Source organism: Salmo salar, chromosome 26 (genome assembly GCF_965601325.2).
Source record: "Salmo salar chromosome 26, fSalSal1, whole genome shotgun sequence".
Taxonomy (NCBI): Eukaryota; Metazoa; Chordata; class Actinopteri; order Salmoniformes; family Salmonidae; genus Salmo; species Salmo salar.
Genome location: NC_138316.1, coordinates 41,713,355 through 41,735,395, shown reverse-complemented (window position 1 = coordinate 41,735,395; position 22,041 = coordinate 41,713,355). Strand labels below are relative to the sequence as shown.

Below are 22,041 nucleotides of genomic sequence, written 5' to 3'. Positions count from 1 at the left end.
TGGATTTCCTAGCAGCTCGTTCTGCTTGTTGGTTACGTTGTATCAAGCTCCAGTATTGGAGGGTACTAACAACCAGCAAGATACAGATACATCGAAAGCAGAGGAATTAACCCGGGGAGGAAATCTGTTCAATGTTGGATTTACTGTACAGAGGACCAAAGGGAAATATTAAATCATTGAATGGTTTGAGATTTAACCTAAAAATGACCGCCCGAGCTGGTATTTTCGATTTGGAACGGGATCTCAAAGTGTGATGGCAGCAGTCCAGTGAATTGCTGGCCTCTCCTTTTCCTTGCCGTTGGATTTCTTGGGGAGTGCATTGGTCTGTGGTTATTTTGACACATTTTGTTGTCATTCTCGTCAATTACTTTTACTCTTTCTATCTATGGAGTGTACGTAATCCGTCGTTGTATTGGGGTTTGCACACGGGGTAAGTGTCGCCTAAATATAATTATCTTGTATTTTGATATGTGGTGGGACTGGGAGAGACTGCTTGCCAGCTAGCAATGAACCTAGCTAACGTTAGCTAACTAGCTGTGCCCTGAGAACTCATTGTTTGAGACACCTAGCTAACTAGCAATAAGTTTGTCACAGAAAGCAACGTTATTTGACATGTATACAGTTTAATGCTAGCTACGAAATTAAGGAACTAGCTAACCAATATTTATTTTAGAAGAAGCCCTTTTGCCATGAACACAGAACAATATACTGAATCTGGGTATCAAATCGTGCAGCTAGAAGCCAACTAGCCTAGCTAACGTTAGTTAGCAAGCTAGCTTGACACGCTTATTTCACAATATGTTACAGGGTAATACCAGTCTTTGGAAGTTAGCTAGTTAGCCATATTGGCATTCTGTACATTTATAAACTGTGAGGTGATTTGGGTTCATATTTTGGTTCTATGTTAACCAGTAACCTAAGGTCAACTCGAGCAGCAATGTCAGGGCTGAGATTAACACCTCATGCACGCTGTGACATTATTTGATTGCTCAGCCACATGCCTTGCAAGGATTGCCTGGAGTGGAGTTTGTCGGCCAACAGAACATTGCATGCCAATACAACTCTCCCTGGCTCTACATGTGTAAGCTTGCTAGCTAAACGCTGTATTCAAATCTCATACCATTTCCCAATCTCAAGCATATCTGCTATTATTACAGTAAGTACCACATGCTAGAGCCTGACAGATGATTTATGTAGTTTGGACATGGCTGTGGTTCTCAGCAGCCAATACTGGTATAGGTTAGGCTTTGAGAACATTCACTGCCTAGTAAAATGATTAAAGTACAATGTCAACATGGTATGAAGTTATTCTAGTACTTGAAATTAATTAGGAAAATAACAAGATGTTGGCTGAATGTCTTGGAAGTCTGATGGGGATTAGGCCCATGTTGGCTTGGCGCTTTTAAACATTTCCACTACTAACAAATCAAACCAGATGTGGAAAAACATTGTTTGTTGTGAACCACACTTATCTTGGTTACTTATCATTACCTTCCCTAATACATAGACAGTACTTTCCCAATAGTTGCGTGTGTATTCCATAGTACTGCTAGATATCCCTAGTGAGTCAACGCATTGTAAAGGCTACAGGTTCCATGCATGTGGGCAATTCCATGGTAATGGAATTACGCTGAGACTCAGATTTTTCACTTTAAAATGTAAACCAAACAAAAACCATAGATTTTGTTTTTACCATTATTCTGTGACCAAACTTTGAACAGTTTTTCCAGTAAATGTTTTTTTTATTTAACTGTGTAAATTGTTTAAAGTAGTCATTGTTCATAGATCTGTATGGTTTGTTAAACTTGGAAATCACTGGTTTTTGTTTGGCATATATTTTAAAGTGTGAAACCAGAGTCTCAGCGTAATTCCATTACCTTGGACTGGCCCACATGGGTGAATCAGTGATTTGTAGTCTACTCTATTCTGACGATGGAGAAATCAAGCTTGCTAGCAGGACTTTGATCTGGAGTGTGGACCCACGGAAGGAGTGAATTCTACAGTGACTATGTTCCATGGAATATAATGGTATGTCTCAGAAACAAACATGTTTTCATCTTACCTGTCTTGGATCAGCCAATCACCTGAGGTCACTTTGAGAACCAGGAACAGTAGAGCATTAAACTACAGTAGAGCATTAAACTACACTGAACAGTGACTTTTCAGCCTTTTTGTTTAGAGGCTAAAAGCATCTGATAGTTTTATTTCAGGAAAGGGATTACGTCAGTGTGGCTCCAGTCATCTGATGGTAACATCAGCTGATGACAAACTAGAGGATTTACATCCTAAAAGGTAGCTTGCAATTTGAAACCTCAGGGGAGTCACTAACAGTCACTTGAACAAAGCCAATTCTCAGAGGTTGGCTGGGATTGAAATGAGGCTTAAAGGAGGGTTCCAATTGATTAAAGAATGTTGTTTTGAAATGTGCCGATTTATGATTGAATTGTTTTCTCAATTGTGTTTGCTTAGCCTTATTCAAGGACGTGTATTTCTGACCTAGCCTATAGCCTTACTTGAAGTGTATTTTGCACACATTTTTCAGCTCCCCTGCCACTTCCTATTACGGTTTGACAAAGCTTTCAGTCCAGCGGGCTTTACCTTTACCGACAGGTCATGAGTAACACAGCTTCTTTACTGTACATCAGCATCTCTTATAAATACACAGATTCCCACTGGCCAACACACAAAGCGCTCCTCTCCCCTAACAAAAGTTCCAGGTATACAACTTCAAAGCCTATTGACCACAGGGTGAAGGTATCGTTAAAACTCCAATGGACTCTGTGCATATGTTGTGATCTTTATCCAGATTTTTTACGTTTATCCATTTATGGATGTTTATGTTCTTGAAGCTTGTCCTGTTTAATTGCATTGCTTTAAGTATCATTAACAGCTCAATATGATTGAATAGCAGAACGCGTGTGGTGAGATATTGAGTTTTGTGAGAACCTCAATTTATATTCAGTAAGCTTAGCTGCATTACATTTTGTAACTGAACTTTAAGCCTTTCTGAGGTCTAGTGTCAAGGATGTGCCTGGTTTGTCTACTTTTATCCGTCTCTGTTGTAAGCCGTTATTGGACACACTACTCACATACACTGAGTATACGTACGGGATAAACGCCAACGTTCTGTATGTTACCTTGGAATTAATGGACGACGCAGCGGAAAGATATGGAGCCGAGTCCCTTTGCAGAGGTACATTTTTCCGAGGTAATGTACAGAACGGAAGCATTTATCCCGCTTAAACCAAAGTTGCTAAAGAAAACAATATAAAAGCACACTGGTAGAAAAACGTTCATTTATATTTTTCAACGCAAATTCATACTTTCTCATCTTTTGGTTGCTTAGAGACTTGACCCAGTCGTTCGTTCTTTGTTCCATTGCCATGCTCAGTGGCAACGTTCTTATTCTTGCTTGCTGACACTTAGCCAACTAGCTATGGCTACACAGTCACGACCTCTGCAGCCAGAAAAACAGCAAATGAGCTGTTTTGTTGACATTAATTTGGATACATCCACAACCCATGTGCTGATAATGCCCGATGATGTCTGGCATAGCTAGAAGAGTTTGTCTTCTCGTCAGGACACTCAACATTGACTGTTAATTACGAGGAGATTGCTTTGCATATCAAACACTACACTAGATGCTAGCTACATAGTTTGTTGCTAGCAAAACTGCCAATATGACAACCGAATTAAAAAAAGATCCGTTTCTGAAAACAGCTGGTCAAACTAGAAACATGGGAGGATTTGACAGCTTGAGTGGCAGAGGGGACAGGAGAAATTCATGTTAATCACTCACCACGTTAGGTCAGATGCTCAAATGTCTCTGTAAAAACAAATCAATGCTAGCTAGCTACGTCTTTTCCTCGGTGGACCTGCCTTTACAATGTATCCAATTTCAGTTTGTGTGATTGTTGGTTTAGCTTTCTGTAACTGTGTAGCAAGTAGTCTGCATGTGTAGGTGCATATTGCGTCATGATTTGAAGGTTTCCTGATGTCTGGTTGTAATGTCCATTCTAGAATGCCCTTCTAGCCAATCAAAAATGACTATTCAATAATGCTGTGGTATAAAAAAAACATTAAGGACACCTGCTCTTTCCATGACAGTCTGACCAGGTGAATCCAGGTGAAAGCTATGATCCCTTATTGATGTCCCTTGTTAAATTCACTTCAGTCACTGTAGATGAAGGGGAGGAGACCGGTTAAAGGATTTTTAAGCTTTGAGACATGGACTGTGTATGTGTGCCATTGAGGGTGGATGGGCATATCAAAGGATTTAAGTGCTTTTTGAACGGGGTTTGGTAGTAGGTGCCAGGCGCACCGTTTTTGTCAAGAACTGTAACGCTGATGGGTTTTACATGCTCCGTTTCCCATGTGTATCAAGAATGGTCCACCACCCAAAGGACATCCAGCCAATTTGACAACTGTGGGATGCATTGGAGTCAACATCAGCCAGCATCCCTGTGGAATGCTTTCGACACCGTGTAGAGTCCATGCAACTCAATATTAGGAAGGTGTTCCTAATGTTTGGTACAGTGTAGTTGACAGCTATGAACTGGTGCGTATAGCCATTCTGTCAGACTATCGAAGGACCTTTCTCATCATTCAGGCTAGTGAGGTTTTCAATTGTCCACAGATTTCTGTATTACTTCTCCCTTACTGAGCTCACTTTGCAAAATACCGGTTTGTGGCCAATTCACCCAGTGTTCTGGCTGTGCCTCTTTGCATTGGTACTGATTTACGCAGCAGGGAGTCCTCTCAATGCAGAAGGTAAAGTCTATAGCGGTTTTCTAGGCATTGGTCACTGAGCCACTGTCTGGATCAGCAACACGTCTCTGTACTTGCCCCTTAGTTTATTGTGGCCTCTGCAGATAATTGGATAAGTGAGAGAGAGGCAACGTTTTTCTGTAGACTGCTTCCTGCCAAATGGAAAAGGATTCCAGTGTGTTTTCATGCTAATCGCACCGGGCCTAAATGACCAGCTCTATAATAACGTTATCTAGCTACTTCTGTTGGACATAATCACACACAACCTACCTCATTCTGGTTTGGTTCGATTTTTATAACTAAACCAAGATGCAACACAGTCTGTTTCAAATGGGAACAAATGAGCCATAGTGGGCAGAACAAGCAAGGAGGTGGGCAGTGCCAAGCACGAGCTAGCAAGATCCTATTTGCGCGTTCTAGCATTAATTTGCATATTTCCGTTGAGGAACGCCTACTCTGAAGTGTGCGTGTGCAATAACTCAATTCGCCTTTGCACTCCTTCTAAACATTTTATTTTTTTACTTTGCGAAAGGGGAAAGTCTACTAAACTTAGTCCACTCTGTTTGTAACAGATTGTAGTTTTGGGAACATAACTGTATTGAGATCTAATGTTTAATCGTGAGATCTAATGTTTAATCGATGAGTAAATGGCCAGAATATCGGCATAAATCCATCTTCTCCCACTGCCGGCCACTAGGCTTCCTTTCACTACCATATTTGGTAGTGAGTGGAAACGCCAACCGGATGCTTCACGTTTATACATCATTTGAAATATCTGTCTCATTATTCTGTGCTATTAGTACCTGATGCCTGGTTTGATCTAGCCATCTGACTGAAATGCATAAGTCTAGGACAGTGGATAAGGCTTAGTTCTGTGTCTTTTCCTAGCGGTTTGTTTACATTGTTCACAGCAAGTGATTTGCAATGCCAGTTGTCAAACAAGGCTTATTCTCATTGCAAAAGCTGCTTTATGGGGACTTGGACTAGCCTCCATGTACAGTCACTGCAAACAAAGATGTTGCTTATGATGAGACAGTAGTTCAGTTCATAGAATAACTCGTATAGAAGCCATGGCCTTGTGGTGTCTCCCTTGTTAGACTAATTATTTATACAATTGGCCTGTTTCTAGACAGGTGTCGGGCTGTTGACCAACTGTTCAAATAAGGTGCTTGTCTGATTGCGTTAAATACATTCAACAAGTTATTGCTTTTGAAATGTGTGTGAGTGGTACCGTGGTTTTTAGACCGGTCTTTAATCCCCTCTTATAGCTCTGAGCTACATGGCAACATTAATCACTCTCACCCCACATCAAGATGCTGCTGTTGTCCAGGCCTAGGAACCCCAGGAAGAGTAGCTGCTGCTTTAGCAACAGCTAATGAGATTCTAATAAAATACCAAAAATACTAGGGGCTAGTCTACATTCAGTGTGTTTTAACGTATGACTTACCATTCTGGTTAGGTGAGATGTTCAGTGTCCCCCATACAGACTTATGAAAGGAGCAGTGTCTATTTCCAGTGAGGTATTTGGCCCATGTCCTATAATCCAATTGTAGGTATGGTATTGATTGACCAGATACTGGTATGAATGTAATTTTTAGGTCTAATATGCTAGTCATTCTCCTTTTATCGTGCTGAACACAAGGAATGTCCCTTGAATTGGTCGACTCAAGTCCGTTGGAAATGAATGATGTTTGGTGAATGGCCCAGAGTCTAGATTCAGCCCAGTTCAGAATATTGACACACATTTGAGTCACTGTTGTCTAGATCTACAGATGGACTCTTGTTGGCTGCTCACTCACACAAACGTTCATGCAGTGAATCCATCAAGTCTGTTGTGAATAAAGTTGAACTATGCATTCTGGATAGGAATCATTCAAGATGTCCACTGGGTTTGATCCAATTCATCTAGGAAACGTTGAACATGCTGAGTGGGGTAGGCTAGGTCTTTACATATCGTATACCAGGGTATTTGGAAATAGCCATGGGATGGTTTTTCAATACCATCAATACTTTGAAACTATTTCTTTTGAAGTTTTTCAATACTTTTTAAAATATTTGTAGCTACTTAAGTGAATACCTGCAGTCAACTCGTGCGATATGATTTCACCTGTCACATTATTTTACATCATGAAGCTTTTACCATAGTTCCCCAGAACAGTTGAGCTAGTCACTTGTTTGTAAATAGCACAATGGTGAAAGCAGGAGCAGGTAAGTCAAGCTGTCTATTGACGGGTCGGCTTTCAAGTGTTTTTTTTTGTTGTTGTTGCATAACTATAGTGATCAGGGACGTGCAACTTGTTTCCCTTCACAGAAAATACATCAGTGCAACACATTTGGTAGAAAATAGCTTCATTTTCATCAGATGACAACAGAAGTGCAATGCTATTTGGCTGGCAGCCACAGTGAATTAGTAAATGAGCTGACAATGAAAAATCAAGGTATTTTTTTTTGTTTGTTGCTTAAACGATGCATGTCCATCCTATTTCTAATGTTTATTATAGAAAGAATGCAGCCAGCTACATTTCCTAATGTTTTGCTTGAAGTTAATCTGGCATTTTACCAGAGAAAAGTAGACTACACTGAGAAAAGTAGACTACACCAGTCAGAGCGCTGTCTGCTGATAGAATCCCGTTTTACTGAAGCACAAAATGAGTCTGACAGCAGAAATTACAATAAGAAGCATTTTAGGTTTAACTTGCTAGTTATCTAAATAAGTGACTTAATAAGGTGATGGTGCATCATATTGTGTAAGCTTTCTGCCGTCTTTGAGAAGTCAAAGCCCTTTTGAGGAGTTATCCGTACAGCTGCCACTATCTTTATATCCTCTTCTTTCTCAGCCTGTCTGACCCTCCCTCCTCTTCTCTGAGCAGAGCAGGCAGGCCCTTTCCCTTGTGACTCCAGACGTGTGTGTACACATGCTGCTTCAGAGCAGACAAGCATGCTTCAAAACTTTGTTCACTTGGACAATGTCTCTCGTTCACATTCGCTTGTAAATGTCCAAACTCACCAAAAATGACATTCTGTAGCACCTACCTATACATGTATAACTTTATAAGCTGGATTGCCTGTCTTTGAAATGTATTTATTTTCGTTTGCGCTCCTTAGCATATTTATCTAGCGGCCTCCATGGAAATTCTGTTACCAGAATGCGAATAAAATTAGCACAAGTAACAGATGCCCAATTGGGGGGGGGGGGGGGGGGGGGGTGTATCGATACAGTTAGGAGTTTTGGCGCAGGTACCTACATTTCGTAATATTATTTTGGACAATATTACATCGATATTGTGACTCCAAATATTCATTTGTAAAAACATTAGCGCCAGGCAGCTGTACCAGCACCAAAACTCTGGTATTTTTCATCTTATAGCTTGTTCTCCTTCTTTTTAAATAGTGAGCCAACCTGTTTTCAGCACTTTTATATCCATGACTTCTCATGCTCTCTCCTGTTCTTCTTCAGCAGAGCATTATGTTTGGATCGTTGAATCACAATACTTAGGTGCTGATATGGTATTTGCGATTCTAAGTATTGTGATAATATCATACTGTGAGATCCCTGCCAATTCCCAGCCATACATGCTATCATTTGGTTGTGTTCAAACCCAATCAGATCAATTATTGTTATTATGTTTCAGTGGGTTTTATTTGAGTTAGGCAAATATTTTTCTTTGGCTACCTCAAGTAGCCTACTACGCAGAGCTTTTTGGTTTCAGAAATAGGCACTTGTAGTCAGGCAGGCATGTGTTTTTCATTTTCATGCCAAATTGCATTGGAGGTTTCCCTTCTATGAAAATGTCTTCTCTTCTCATGATTAGAGCTGTTAGCGATAAGCTGTTTTGCCAGCTGTTAAAAAGGTATGCTAACACATGGAACATGAGGAGGCCTGTCAACCAAGTGAAGGATCTCTTTGCTTGAATTCCTCTAATTCTGCATTGGCAAGTAATGCAGTTTCTTTGGGTGTAAAATGAAGATTAGATACCTTGCACAAGGAAGAATCATCCAGGTTGATGTGATGGAATAGACCTAGAGATTGCTTTTATGAGCAGTTGGTATTCCGTACTGTGTTTTTGTTGTAATTTGGAAATGTGAAATGGTCTAAGGTAATGCTGTCCTCCAGGACCAGATGGTGCTTGATGTAGGCCTACTTGACTCCATTTAACTTACTCCACTTAGGCTACTATATTAAGGTACGTTATCCTATTGATTATTGCCAATTGGTTAGTTCCAGCCTCACTAGATTTTTGTCAATGTGTAGCCTATTTAATAAGCCATGACAATTTATTAGGAAAAGTGTCTTGCTTAGACTGTAATAATCTCATGTAGGCCCAGGCCTATGTTCTGCATACAATGTGTATTAACATCTCTTCATAGAAAGTGGCCTTGGGCAGTGAAAACCTCTGGTCATAGGCAACGATTCAGTAGTCTGAGTTTCTGCTACACAGGGTTATCATATTTTCTTTGGGTTAGGTAGTGTTTCTGAAGTCCCAAAGCTCTTTGATGGAAAACTTGTTCTGTTGGCCAACTCACAGTAAAGTTTGGGGCGGCGAGAAATTGGTCTTGAAAAGCAGCATGAGTCGACTTATCCATCGACGTGGACAAGGTTCAAGTTCAGAACAAGCTTCATTTTCGCAATTGGTGTGTGGGGTATTACTGGGAGAGTCCATGACTGTGAGGTCACTTCTGGTTACTGTTTTAAAGGGCATTCTACTCCAAAAATCCTTTGAAACTCAGTTGAATTTAATCTCTTGATCTTAATGACATCACCAGCCCGGCGTTACTGGATTTGATTTGATTTTGTTCATGCTCGCTGTCGACACAACTGAATTATGCAGAAATCACAATTACATTTAGACAATAGTACGTTCAATTTAAAAATGTCCTAGCTTACAAGATTTTAGCTAACAATTATTTAGCTGTGCGCCCTTTTACTAAATTAAATATAGGAGAAACACTGATCATGCTGCTCACATTTCAGTCTGACTTAGGAATCTGAAGTCAGTTGATTAGGTTTGATTCAGTGCAGGTTTAGTGTTGATGCATTTGGCCTACATCGTTTAACAGCTGCAACAGCGTGCTTGTATGGCTTTACATTCCTTACACCATCTGGAAAGATCAACTGGGAGTTTTCCTTGAAAGTTATTTTGTCTGAAAGTAGACCAGAAGGAAGGATTGAGAAAGGCAGAGGTAAGAAAAGAAGAGACCATATGGAGGGAGAGCGGGGGAAGGAAAGAAGAGACCATACGGGGGGGGGGGAAAGAAGGGACCATACGGGGGGGGGGGGGAAGGAAGGGACCATACGAAGGGAGAGAGGGTGAAGGGAAAGAAGAGACCATATGAGGGGGGGGAGAGAGGGGGAAGGAAAGAAGGGACCATACGAAGGGAGAGAGGGTGAAGGGAAAGAAGAGACCATACGAGGGGGGGAGAGAGGGGGAAGGAAAGAAGAGACCATACGAGGGGGGGAGAGAGGGGGAAGGAAAGAAGAGACCATACGGGGGGGGGGAAGGAAAGAAGGGACCATACGAAGGGAGAGAGGGTGAAGGGAAAGAAGAGACCATACGGGGGGGGGGGGGGGGGAAGGAAAGAAGGGACCATACGAAGGGAGAGAGGGTGAAGGGAAAGAAGAGACCATACGAGGGGGGGAGAGAGGGGGAAGGAAAGAAGGGACCATACGAAGGGAGAGAGGGTGAAGGGAAAGAAGAGACCATACGAGGGGGGGAGAGAGGGGGAAGGAAAGAAGGGACCATACGAAGGGAGAGAGGGTGAAGGGAAAGAAGAGACCATACGAGGGGGGGAGAGAGGGGGAAGGAAAGAAGGGACCATACGAAGGGAGAGAGGGTGAGGGAAAGAAGAGACCATACGAGGGGGGGGGGGGGGGGGAAAGGACAGAGGGTGAAGGAAAGAAGGGAGAGCGAGGGAGAAGGGACCATACAGAGAGGGAAGCAGAAGGCTGAGTTGCAGCAATGTCTACCTGTGTCTGGGGAGTTCTCTGAGATTGCCTGCTGTTATGGAGGAATCATGTCTGAATGGCGCTGCTGAGCCTATTAATGGAGTTGCTCTTGTGTCTGCCAAGTTGTCAGCCTCTGAAGAAGGGTCCTCCCTTCCACCCCACACCCTACTGTATCAACTGCCTGGAAGAGATCAGTGACATGAGGGCCACAGACAATTTCTCTGCAGGTACATTAGCGAGAAGGCCTTCGCCCAATTTACTGAAGCATTTTCCCCTTGGACTGGAGGTGTGATGACAAACGTTATTTGACTCAAGTACATTATCTCCCGAGCCCAGCCATAGTGGCAGTACATTATCTCCCGGGCCCAGCCATAGTGGCAGTACATTATCTCCCGGGCCCAGCCATAGTGGCAGTACATTATCTCCCGGGCCCAGCCATAGTGGCAGAATTGCAAATGAAAGTACAGAATCTTCTTTATTATGCAGCATCATGGAGCCATTTGATTGATTGTGAGTGATGGGTTACATTATGAGGCCGCTGGCCATGGGTCGGCACCGACCATTACACTATTGTTAACCAGTATATGATTCTCCCCTTTTGGCTCATATGCCGCTGAAAAGACACTGCATTGCTTGATAATGTTCAGTGGTGTCTGGCTTCAGTTCTTTTTCCACACAGACACAGAACCGGCAATGGAAAAGATTACTTTTCGTAACATCGCTCACAAAATTATATTGCTTTGTTTATGTGTACTCTGGGACTAGATAAAATATACAGGAAATAGCCTACTTGAAGTGTTTTCACCGCTTAGGTTTTAGACTGTGTACTTCACCGTCTGAGCAATGGGGATGTTTTCAAAGCACTGTAGACACTTCACACAAGATGGGAGTCTGGTTAGACTACATGCTACAGTTGAATCAGATAAAATGTGTCAGATTGTGATGTGGCAGCTGAGCATTACTCTTGTCGTATTGATGTAGGGCTTCCCAGCTACGTGGCAGAAAGGCAGTAGCAAGTTAATACTGGCAGTATTGTATATCAATATAGCAGTAACCATTGCTGCCTTGCAGACACATAAACCGGAAGTGGACAGACTGGACTCTTTTTAATGAGCTCTGTTGCATGCCACAGGAAATGGAAGTCCCACTGTGAATGGGAGCTTGTTCTCCCCAGGTTGACATTAGCCGATATGGAAGCTGGCTGACCCGCAGGCTCCTGATTCCCATCACCTGGAGTTCCCTGTGCAGTTCTATTTTGGTAACCAGCTCCAAGCACACAATCCAATTACATGGAGGTTACTGTTTGGCTCTCTGGAAGGGGACCTGTCTTATACCAGGAGGCAGGGAAAAATTGCTCCTGTGCCAGGTTCTGCACTATTCAATTGCGGTTTTATTGGGTTATTACTCTGCCGCAGTAAATTATTGGGAAGCTCTTGGCAGGTGCCACAGAATCTTTTTAATCTGCCGACGACTGTCAGCTTTCTCTGCATCATAACCCTGTGACTTTTTGCACACTGGTGTTGTGTGGTGAGAAAACCCTCCCTTTATTTCATGGCACTCAAACAGCCAATGTGTTGTTGAGAAACTCTTACCCTGGAACTGTTCACTAAGTTGGGAGTGGTGTTCTGCTAACTAAGAACCGTGTGTGTAGCTTTAACATCCGATCCATTCCAATAAGACAGGGTTAGGAGAGAAGGGCGGAATGAGTCTAGCGGTGTTGCTTGTCACTGATTCTATTCAGGTTGTGTTGGTGTCTGCTTATCCATGACTGATTAGCCTGGGCTACGTGTTCTAGTGTCTGCACAGATGGTACCCTCTAACGTTAGGATGTAGAAACTAGCCTATATCAGCTCATTTTAATTAAAGGGATACTTCAAGTTTTTCTACTTACCCAGAGTCAGATGAACTTGTGGATACTATTTATATGTCTGTGTGCACTATGAAGGAAGTTAAGAGGTTGTTTCGCCAGCCAATTAACTAGCGTTAGCGCAATAACTGGAAGTCAACAGGTAAAGTAGCATACACTAGCATACTTATAGACTTCCAGTCATTGCGCTAACGCTAGTTAGCACTGGCTTGTGCAACTACCTTAAACTTCCTTCATACTGTATGCATAGACATCAAATGATATCCACAAGTTCATCTGACTCTGGGTAAGTAGAACAGCTTAATTTTAAAGGTAAATCTTGTAGAGTTGGTACATTCTGTGTGCAAATAATAGAAAGTGGACAAATCCTTTCTGTAAAGAGGTGTGTCTCTTTGGACAGGCCAGATATAATCCCCACCCTGACATGGGTGTCTGATGGATTGCTGGGGGAAATTGGATCTCTGAGAAAAAGACAAGCACCGAGGGGGGTACATTGCCTCATGCCCTCGGTCAACAGGCTGCTCACTGGGATGTTTCCTCCGTGGGTCTTTTCAAAAGGCTTGCTCTGCAGTTCTGGCGAAGGGCAGTACAGTAGGTCAACCGAAAATAGAGCTACAAACCCTCTTTTATGAAGGTGTCGGCTGATTTAGACCCCACCACTGTTTAGCCAGCCAAACGTCACAGCTGCAACCCCCCCAGTTGTACCACACTTCCATGTAGGCTCATCATATGGCAGTTTTACCACACTTCCATGTAGGCTCATCATATGGCAGTTTACCAGTTTTACCACACTTCCATGTAGGCTCATCATATGGCAGTTTACCAGTTTTACCACACTTCCATGTAGGCTCATCATATGGCAGTTTACCAGTTTTACTACACTTCCATGTAGGCTCATCATATGGCAGTTTACCAGTTTTACCACACTTCCATGTAGGCTCATCATATGGCAGTTTACCAGTTTTACTACACTTCCATGTAGGCTCATCAAATGGCAGTTTACCAGTTTTACTACACTTCCATGTAGGCTCATCAAATGGCAGTTTACCAGTTTTACTACACTTCCATGTAGGCTCATCATATGGCAGTTTACCAGTTTTACTACACTTCCATGTAGGCTCATCATATGGCAGTTTACCAGTTTTACTACACTTCCATGTAGGCTCATCATATGGCAGTTTACCAGTTTTACCACACTTCCATGTAGGCTCATCATATGGCAGTTTACCAGTTTTACTACACTTCCATGTAGGCTCATCATATGGCAGTTTACCAGTTTTACCACACTTCCATGTAGGCTCATCATATGGCAGTTTACCAGTTTTACCACACTTCCATGTAGGCTCATCATATGGCAGTTTACCAGTTTTACCACACTTCCATGTAGGCTCATCATATGGCAGTTTACCAGTTTTACTACACTTCCATGTAGGCTCATCAAATGGCAGTTTACCAGTTTTACTACACTTCCATGTAGGCTCATCAAATGGCAGTTTACCAGTTTTACTACACTTCCATGTAGGCTCATCATATGGCAGTTTACCAGTTTTACTACACTTCCATGTAGGCTCATCATATGGCAGTTTACCAGTTTTACCACGCTTCCATGTAGGCTCATCATATGGCAGTTTACCAGTTTTACCACACTTCCATGTAGGCTCATCATATGGCAGTTTACCAGTTTTACCACACTTCCATGTAGGCTCATCATATGGCAGTTTACCAGTTTTACTACACTTCCATGTAGGCTCATCATATGGCAGTTTACCAGTTTTACTACACTTCCATGTAGGCTCATCATATGGCAGTTTACCAGTTTTACCACACTTCCAGGTGGCGGTTGCTGTGAATCGGCCCTTACTGAAACCTGTTGAGTTGTTAGGCTGCCATGAAAGCGCCCATTTGGGAGGCTTCCGTTAAGGATGGCTGAATAATGTGGACGCCTCCTGCTTCATTTCCCATCTCCATTAGAGGTCGACCGACTAAGATTTTTCAACACCGGTACCGATTATTGGAGGACCAAAAAAAGCCGATACCGATTAAGCGGCCGATTCTTCTTCTTTTTTAAGTGTGTGTGTGTATATATACAGTGGGGCAAAAAAGTATTTAGTCAGCCACCAATTGTGCAAGTTCTCCCATTTAAAAAGATGAGAGGCCTGTAATTTTCATCATAGGTACACTTCAACTATGACAGACAAAATGAGAAAAAAAATTCTAGAAAATCACATTGTAGGATTTTTTAATGAATTTATTTGCAAATTATGGTGGAAAATAAGTATTTGGTCAATAACAAAAGTTTCTCAATACTTTATATACCCTTTGTTGGCAATGACACAGGTCAAACGTTTTCTGTAAGTCTTAACCTCTTGGGGCTAGGTGGGACGCTAGCGTGCCACCTGTGGTGCACTCCATCAACAGCAGGTGCATTTCAAGAGCGGCAAATTTGAATCCAAATAAATGTCAAAATTCAAATTTTTCAAAAATACAACTATGTTACACCATTTGAAAGATAAACATCTCCTTAATCTAACCACGTTTTACGATTTCAAAAAGGTTTTACGGCGAAAGCATAAATTTAGAGTATGTTAGGACAGTACATTTACAAGAGTTGTGTGTAATGTTTTGTCAAGTCAAAGACAGGGTCACCAAAACCATAAAACCAGCTAAAATGATGCACTAACCTTTTACAATCTCCATCAGATGACACTCCTAGGACATTATGTTAGACAATGCATGCATTTTTAGTTCTATCAAGTTCATATTTATATACAAAAACAGCGTTTTACTATGGCATTGATGTTGAGGAAATCGTTTCCCTCCAATAACCGGCAGTCAAGTCAGCGTCACAAATTAAATAATTAAAATTAGAAAACATTGGTAAAATATTATATTGTCATTTAAAGAATTATAGATTTACATCTTTTGAACGCAATCAACTTGCCAGATTTAAAAATAACCTTACTGGGAAATCACACTTTGCAATAATCTGAGCACTGTGCCCAGAAAAATACGCGTTGCGATACAGACTAGACGTCATGTTGGGGAGATCTAAAATCGAAAATACTATGTAAATAATCCATTACCTTTGATTCTCTTCATCAGATGTCACTTCCAGGTATCACAGGTCCATAACGAATGTAGTTTTGTTCAAAAAAGCTCATCATTTATGTCCAAAAATCTCCGTCTCGTTAGCACATGATGTAAGCCAGCCGGACTTCTCGTCATGAACGAGGGGAAAAAATATATTTCCGTTCGTTCAAACATGTCAAACGTTGTATAGCATAAATCATTAGGGCCTTTTTTAACCAGAACATGAATAATATTCAAGGTGGACGAACGCATAGCCTTTTATAACGTATTGGAACGAGGGTACCCAACATGAAGTAGCACGCCAGGTGTCTAATGGGACATCACCGTTCCATGGCTCTTGTTCGGTCAGATCTCCCTCCAGAAGACTCAAAACACTTTGTAAAGGCTGGTGACATCTAGTGGAAGCAATAGGAAGTGCCAAAATATTCCTAAACCCCTGTGTTTTTCAATGGGATAGGTTTAAAGTCAATACAACACATCAGGTATCCACTTCCTGTCAGAAAATGTCTCAGGGTTTTGCCTGCCAAATGAGTTCTGTTATACTCACAGACACCATTCAAACAGTTTTGGAAACTTTAGAGTTTTCTATCCATATATAATAAGTATATGCATATTCTAGTTACTGGGTAGGATTAGTAACCAGATTAAATCGGGTACATTTTTTTTATCCAGACGTGCAAATGCTGCCCCCTAGACCCAACAGGTTAACAAGGTTTTCACACACTGTTGCTGGTATTTTGGCCCATTCCTCCATGCAGATCTCCTCTAGAGCAGTGATGTTTTGGGGCTGTCGCTGGGCAACACGGACTTTCAACTCCCTCCAAAGATTTTCTATGGGGTTGAGATCTGGAGACTGGCTAGGCCACTCCAGGACCTTGAAATGCTTCTTACGAAGCCACTCCTTCGTTGCCCGGGCGGTGTGTTTGGGATCATTGTCATGTTGAAAGACCCAGCCACGTTTCATCTTCAATGCCCTTGCTGATAGGAGGTTTTCACTCAATCTCACGATACATGGCCCCATTCATTCTTTCCTTTACACGGATCAGTCGTCCTGGTCCCTTTGCAGAAAAACAGCCCCAAAGCATGATGTTTCCACCCCCATGCTTCACAGTAGGTATGGTGTTCTTTGGATGTAACTCAGCATTCTTTGTCCTCCAAACATGACGAGTTGAGTTTTTACCAAAAAGTTATATTTTGGTTTCATCTGACCATATGACATTCTCCCAATCCTCTTCTGGATCATCCAAATGCTCTCTAGCAAACTTCAGACATGTACTGGCTTAAGCAGGGGGACACGTCTGGCACTGCAGGATTTGAGTCCCTGGCGGCGTAGTGTGTTACTGATGGTAGGCTTTGTTACTTTGGTCCCAGCTCTCTGCAGGTCATTCACTAGGTCCCCCCGTGTGGTTCTGGGATTTTTGCTCACCGTTCTTGTGATAATTTTGACCCCACGGTGTGAGATCTTGCGTGGAGCCCCAGATCGAGGGAGATTATCAGTGGTCTTGTATGTCTTCCATTTCCTAATAATTGCTCCCACAGTTGATTTCTTCAAACCAAGCTGCTTACCTATTGCAGATTCAGTCTTCCCAGCCTGGTGCAGGTCTACAATTTTGTTTCTGGTGTCCTTTGACAGCTCTTTGGTCTTGGCCATAGTGGAGTTTGGAGTGTGACTGTTTGAGGTTGTGGACAGGTGTCTTTTATACTGATAACAAGTTCAAACAGGTGCCATTAATACAGGTAATGAGTGGAGGACAGAGGAGCCTCTTAAAGAAGAAGTTACAGGTCTGTGAGAGGCAGAAATCTTGCTTGTTTGTAGGTGACAAATACTTATTTTCCACCATCATTTGCAAATAAATTCATTAAAAATCCTACAATGTGATTTTCTGGAATTTTTTTTCTCATTTTGTCTGTCATAGTTGACGTGTACCTATGATGAAAATTCCAGGCCTCTCATCTTTTTAAGTGGGAGAACTTGCACAATTGGTGGCTGACTAAATACTTTTTTGCCCCACTGTATGTGTATATATACATATATACATGCATGCATGCATACACACACACACACACACAGTGAGGGGGGGAAAAGTATTTGATCCCCTGCTGATTTTGTACGTTTGCCCACTGACAAAGAAATGATCAGTCTATAATTTTAATGGTAGGTTTATTTGAACAGTGAGAGACAGAATAACATCAAATAAATCCAGAAAAACGCATGTCAAAAATGTTATAAAATGATTTGCATTTTGATGAGGGAAATAAGTATTTGACCCCTCTGCAAAACATGACTTAGTACTTGGTGGCAAAACCCTTGTTGGCAATCACAGAGGTCGGATGTTTCTTGTAGTTGGCCACCAGGTTTGCACACATCTGAGGAGGGATTTTGTCCCACTCCTCTTTGCAGATCTTCTCCAAGTCATTAAGGTTTCGAGGCTGACGTTTGGCAAGTCGAACCTTCAGCTCCCTCCACAGATTTTCTATGGGATTAAGGTCTGGAGACTGGCTAGGCCACTCCAGGACCTTAATGTGCTTCTTCTTGAGCCACTCCTTTGTTGCCTTGGCCGTGTGTTATGGGTCATTGTCATGCTGGAATACCCATTTTCAATTCCCTGACTGAGGGAAGGAGGTTCTCACCCAAGATTTGACGGTACATGGCCGCGTCCATCGTCCCTTTTGATGCGGTGAAGTTGTCCTCTCCCCTTAGCAGAAAAACACCCCCCAAAGCATAATGTTTCCACCTCCATGTTTGACGGTGGAGATGGTGTTCTTGGGGTCATAGGCAGCATTCCTCCTCCTCCAAACACGGCGAGTTGAGTTGATGCCAAAGAGCTCCATTTTGGTCTCATCTGACCACCACACTTTCACCCAGTTGTCCTCTGAATCATTCAGATGTTCATTGGCAAACTTCAGACGGGCATGTATATGTGCTTTCTTGAGCAGGGGGACCTTGCGGGCGCTGCAGGATTTCAGTCCTTTGCGGCGTAGTGTGTTACCAATTGTTTTCTTGGTGACTATGGTCCCAGTTGCCTTGAGATCATTGACAAGATCCTCCCGTGTAGTTCTGGGCTGATTCCTCACCGTTCTCATAATCATTGCAACTCCACTAGGTGAGATCTTGCACGGAGCCCCAGGCCGAGGGAGATTGACAGTTCTTTTGTGTTTCTTCCATTTGCGAATAATCGCACCAACTGTTGTCACCTTCTCACCAAGCTTCTTGGCAATGGTCTTGTAGCCCATTCCAGCCTTGTCGGTCTACAATCTTGTCCCTGACATCCTTGGAGAGCTCTTTAGTCTTGGCCATGGTGGAGAGTTTGGAATCTGATTGATTGATTGCTTCTGTGGACAGGTGTCTTTTATACAGGTAACAAACTGAGATTAGGAGCACTCCCTTTAACCTCTCTAGGCTAGGCGGGACGAATTCGTCCCACCTACGTAACAGCCACTGCCAGCCTGTGGCGCGATTTTCAAAACCTTAAAAATCCTATTACTTCAATTTCTCAAACATATGACTATTTTACAGCCATTTAAAGACAAGACTCTTGTTAATCTAACCACACTGTCCGATTTCAAAAAGGCTTTACAACGAAAGCAAAACATTAGATTATGTCAGCAGAGTACCAAGCCAGAAATAATCAGACACCCATTTTTCAAGCCAGCATATAATGTCACCAAAACCCAGAAGACAGCTAAATGCAGCACTCACCTTTGATGATCTTCATCAGATGACAACCCTAGGACATTATGTTATACAATACATGCATGTTTTGTTCAATCAAGTTCATATTTATATCAAAAACCAGCTTTTTACATTAGCATGTGACGTTCAGAACTAGCATACCCCCCGCAAACTTCCGGGGAATTCGCTAACATTTTACTAAATTACTCACGATAAACGTTCACAAAAAGCATAACAATTATTTTAAGAATTATAGATACAGACCTCCTCTATGCACTCGATATGTCCGATTTTAAAATAGCTTTTTGGTGAAAGCACATTTTGCAATATTCTAAGTACATAGCCCAGGCATCACGGGCTCGCTATTTAGACACCCGGCAAGTTTAGCACTCACCATAATCATATTTACTATTATAAAAGTTTGATTACCTTTTGTTGTCTTCGTCAGAATGCACACCCAGGACTGCTACTTCAATAACAAATGTTGGTTTGGTCCAAAATAATCCATCGTTATATCCGAATAGCGGCGTTTTGTTCGTGCGTTCCAGACACTATCCGAAATAGTAAAGAAGTGTCACGCGCATGGCGCAATTCATGACAATAAAATTCTAGGTATTCCATTACCGTACTTCGAAGCATGTCAACCGCTGTTTAAAATCAATTTTTACGACATTTTTCTCGTAGAAAAGCGATAATATTCCGACAGGGAATCTCCTTTTCAGCAAACAGAGGAAAAAATCCCAAAGGCGGGGGCGGTCGGGGTCACGCGCATAAGCCAGTGTCCCTTGATCGGCCACTTGAGAAAGGCGATAATGTGTTTCAGCCTGGGGCTGGAATGACGACATTCTGTTTTTTCCCGGGCTCTGAGCGCCTATGGACGACGTGGGAAGTGTCACGTTAGAGCAGAGATCCTTAGTAAATGATAGAGATGGAAAAGAAGTTCAAGAAATGGTCAGACAGGCCACTTCCTGTAAAGGAATCTCTCAGGTTTTGACCTGCCATTTGAGTTCTGTTATACTCAGACACAATTCAAACAGTTTTAGAAAATTTAGGGTGTTTTCTATCCATATGTAATAAGTATATGCATATTCTAGTTACTGGGTAGGAGTGGTAACCAGATTAAATCGGGTATGTTTTTTATCCAGCCGTGTCAATACTGCCCCCTATCCTAAACAGGTTAAGAGTGTGCTCCTAATCTCAGCTCGTTACCTGTATAAAAGACACCTGGGAGACAGAAATCTTTCTGATTGAGAGGGGGTCAAATACTTATTTCCCTCATTAACCTCTCTTGGGTATGTGGGACGTGACCGCCCAGCCAGTGAAATAGCAGGGCAGCAAATTCAAAACAACCAAAATCTCATAATTCAAATTTCTCAAACATACGACTATTTTACACCATTTTAAAGATACACTTCTCCTTAATGCAACCACATTGTCCGATTTCAAAAAGGCTTTACGGCGAAAGCATAACATTAGATTATGTTAGGACAGCGCCGAGACAAGAAAAACCACACAGCCATTTTCCAAGCAAGGAGAGGCGTCACAAAAACCAGAAATACAGCTAAAATTAATCACTAACCTTTGATGATCTTCATCAGATGGCACTCATAGGACTTCATGTTACACAATACATGTATGTTTTTGCTCGATAAAGTTCATATTTATATCCAAAAACCCCATTTTACATTGGCGTGTAATGTTCAGAAATGTTTTGCCTCCCAATACTTCCGGTGAATGAGCACATCAATTTACAGAAATGCTCATCATAAACGTTAATAAAATATTCAACAGTTATTCAAAGAATTATAGATACACTTCTCCTTAACCTCTATGGGACCGGCGGGACGAATTCGTCCCACCTACGTAACAGCCAGTTGAATCCTGTGGCGCGATTTTCAAAACCTTTGAAATGCTATTACTTCAATTTCTCAAACATATGACTATTTTACAGCTATTTAAAGACAAGACTCTCGTTAATCTAACCACACTGTCCGATTTCAAAAAGGCTTTACAACGAAAGCAAAACATTAGATTATGTCAGCAGAGTACCAAGCCAGAAATAATCAGACACCCATTTTTCAAGCTAGCATATAATGTCACAAAAACCCAGAAGACAGCTAAATGCAGCACTAACCTTTGATGATCTTCATCAGATGACAACCCTAGGACATTATGTTATACAATACTTGCATGTTTTGTTCAATCAAGTTCATATTTATATCAAAAACCAGCTTTTTACATTAGCATGTGACGTTCAGAACTAGCATACCCCCCGCAAACTTCCGGGGAATTCGCTAACAATTTACTAAATTACTCACGATAAACGTTCACAAAAAGCATAACAATTATTTTAAGAATTATAGATACAGAACTCCTCTATGCACTCGATATGTCCGATTTTTAAAATAGCTTTTTGGTGAAAGCACATTTTGCAATATTCTAAGTACATAGCCCAGGCATCACGGGCTAGCTATTTAGACACCGACCAAGTTTAGCACTCACCAATATCAGATTTACTATTATAAAAGTTTGATTACCTTTTGTTGTCTTCATCAGAATGCACTCCCAGGACTGCTACTTCAATAACAAATGTTGGTTTGGTCCAAAATAATCCATCGTTATATCCGAATAGCGGCGTTTTGTTCGTGCGTCCCAGACACTATCTGAAATGGTAAATCAGGGTCGCGCGCATGGCGCAAT

General features: G+C 41.8%; 1 protein-coding gene across 2 annotated transcripts in view; it reads left to right on the top strand.

The window, feature by feature from the left end:
• The window catches only part of LOC106562774 (zinc finger protein 609), a 115,241-nt gene continuing 93,200 nt past the window's right edge, over positions 1-22,041 (top strand). For both annotated transcript variants that reach the window (XM_082969735.1, XM_045708846.2), the window contains exon 1: positions 1-430. The gene's annotated coding sequence lies outside the window, so the exon portion shown is untranslated. The remainder of the gene's footprint in view (positions 431-22,041) is intronic.